The sequence below is a fragment of the Triplophysa rosa genome, linkage group LG25 (assembly GCF_024868665.1).
Source record: "Triplophysa rosa linkage group LG25, Trosa_1v2, whole genome shotgun sequence".
In the NCBI taxonomy this organism is placed as follows: domain Eukaryota; kingdom Metazoa; phylum Chordata; class Actinopteri; order Cypriniformes; family Nemacheilidae; genus Triplophysa; species Triplophysa rosa.
The window spans coordinates 1,381,026-1,383,762 of record NC_079914.1 but is presented as its reverse complement, the minus strand read 5'-3'; the positions used below and the strand labels follow the sequence as shown (position 1 = coordinate 1,383,762).

The following is a 2,737-nucleotide window of genomic DNA, read 5'->3' as shown; positions in this document are numbered from 1 at the left end:
CTATTCACAATATTTTAATATGCAGAAATACTAAAAGCAAATACAAAGCAAACAGTTTATTGATAAACAACAACAATTTACATTGAATAAATATTCACAAAATAGTAAATATTGTACATTACAATTCTAAATTCATGAAATCAAATGTATAATTAATACTGTGTTGGTGATATTTTTATAAATGAAAACAACATCTTAACAAAACTAACCAAATAATTTGCCTTAACTTAAAATATAAATAAAGAAATATTTCAGGTACTTTGTACAAATGTACAATTGTAAAAAAGTCCAGCAAAAAAGTAGTCTCTAATAGCAAGGCCTACACCAATGGTAAAGTTGTAATTTGCCAAAAAGCAAATCCTTGCGAGCTAGAGAAAACAATGCTGTTCTCTCCAAATGGGTTTCCTGCTATTACCAGGTGGTGTGAGGATCCAAAGTCAAAATAATTTCTATAGTGCATTTCACAATTTTGTATTGCTAAAGTAGATATGTATTTATGGCAAAAAGAGAACAGGAGCTGCGCCTGTTGGCCTTAGGTGTCCCAGGAAGTGCAAGGATGAGCATCAGGGCGGGCTGGAGCTGGGTCTGTTGGCCTTGGGTGTCCCTGGGAATAAGACATGGAGACCAAAAAGAGGGATTTAGATAACGTCTCATAAAACATTACATTTAATCATTTAGCACATCACAAATTGGTTTACAAATGTAACAATAAACAAAATATTACAATGCCTGTTAGTCACTGCTTTGGTCTATTTGGTCTGGTTAAGGAGTACAGTAGGCTATTTATATCAACAATCCACTTTATTCCGATTTTTTCATTGTCAGTGATAGGGTTGCACGGTGTTCCGGTGCTATGGTAGCATAGCAATGCTAAAGCTTCAAAATACCGGTAGTATCGTAGGTAATGTTGCATATGCGCATTAATATTTATTTGAACACTTACATCTGAATTTTTGCTGTGTTTATCTCCTAAATGAATGTGTGTTTTAAATGTCTCGGGCGAGTTGATGATTCAAATTGGCGATTTGAACGAGTTGGTTAAATGATTCACGAACTCAGTGGAAAATTGACGCCACCTACTGGCCGTTTCAGTTCTGCATTTAAAGTAAGCCTAATATTTCCCTTTATAAAGACTGCTGTATCAATTAAATTTGTCCAACATTTGAATTAGTTCCTACGTGAAAAATGATCTAGTGTACTTTAGTATTTACTACAGTAAACTACTAAAACTCATAGATACTAGTGTTTTTGAGTCTTATCATAGTAAATATTTAAGTATACTACAGTATTTACAAATGACTAAATGTAAATGTATTTGCTACAATTTATCAAATTACTACAGTTAAAACAACAACATATTCTAGTGCAAAGTATAATACAGTTTACTATAGTAAATACAAAATGTTTAATCTAAATCTGTGTTTTTTGTATAGATTTGAATTATATGGCACAGCATCGTGATACTACTTGGTATCGAGATACTTCAGCTGGTATAGTATGTAAGACATGTTTATGGTACCGTGACAACCCTAGTCAGTGAGTGTTTTTACATGTGCAAATATAACAAATAACATAACAATAAAAATATCATAATAAATATAATACTTACTTTTTTTGTCTACTCAACTGGAAAATACTGAAAATTCTGAGGAAAAAGGATAAAAACAGAACTGAATGATAAAAATATTTAATTACAGGCAATTTATGTAACATGGGTGGGGAAACCATTCAACACAAACATCAATAAGTAAAAAAAGAGCTATACATTCACTAAAAGTGAACATAATAGCTAAAAGTGGCTAAAAGTCATTGTTTGTCATTTAACACCAATTTAACGTTAGCCCCACAAGCTTCATCATTAACTTATATTCGTTAGCATCTCGGCTAAAACAAGCGCTGTCTACACTGTATAAAATAAGTAAACGGTTTAAACAGCCAAAAGCGGCCATACAATTAGACGTGTCAGAGTACACATTTGTATAAATAGTATATAGTTAATATATTTCAGTTATTTATATATTTTTACTTTACTTACCTCCAGTGGGACAGTCGAGAGGTTGTTGCCATCCGTTATTTTGAATTCCCGCCTCTGGCGCGAGAGGACACCGGTGAAAACTCGTACACCTCGTGTGTGCCAGTCAGATGTTTGATCGCAGACGGAACGTCGTATGACATCAAAGCACAGTGAGAGCTATTTGTGAACTGACTGCTCTGTATGCTTTAGAGATGTTATTCTAAGTCCGTATGCTTTTTGTCATAAGGTGATCGGTCTGCGCAGAGCTGGAAAAAGTTAAACACACATACTAACGAAAGCGCCACATGACACATGCCTTGACGCTGCGACATTGGGCCAACAGCGCCACAGTACTGTGGAGGGCGAGACTGCACAATAAACACACAGAGCAGCTGCAGTTTGTTTGGATGGAAAACACAACAACATTACATTTTCAAAAGATTTCAGTGATTTAGGATCTTATGGAATGAATAGTTATTGAATGATAGTTTTGTCTCCAATTAATATAATATCAATATTAATAAATATAAAAGAATTAAAAGCTTGCTGAAATTTTTCAAAATAACATTTAGCCTTTTCTAATCATGTGCATGATTTTAAAATGTGTGTTCACATAGCAGGGGCCACAAACCAAACTTTGGACTATTCTTATAAAGCATCAAAATGATCAGTCTAAAAATCCCCATTTCATGCAGAATTTTGGGGGTTCCTCTAGATACTGTC

At 33.9% G+C, this 2,737-nt stretch overlaps 1 long non-coding RNA gene across 1 annotated transcript; it reads right to left on the bottom strand.

Moving 5' to 3' along the window:
- Positions 1-297: 297 nt before the first annotated feature.
- Positions 298-2,067, bottom strand: LOC130549203 (uncharacterized). The gene is made up of 3 exons (XR_008962149.1): positions 2,036-2,067; positions 1,610-1,645; positions 298-604 (listed from the first exon to the last, which is right to left on the bottom strand). It is a non-coding gene; the product is annotated as an uncharacterized LOC130549203 (long non-coding RNA).
- Between the last annotated feature and the right edge of the window lie 670 nt (positions 2,068-2,737).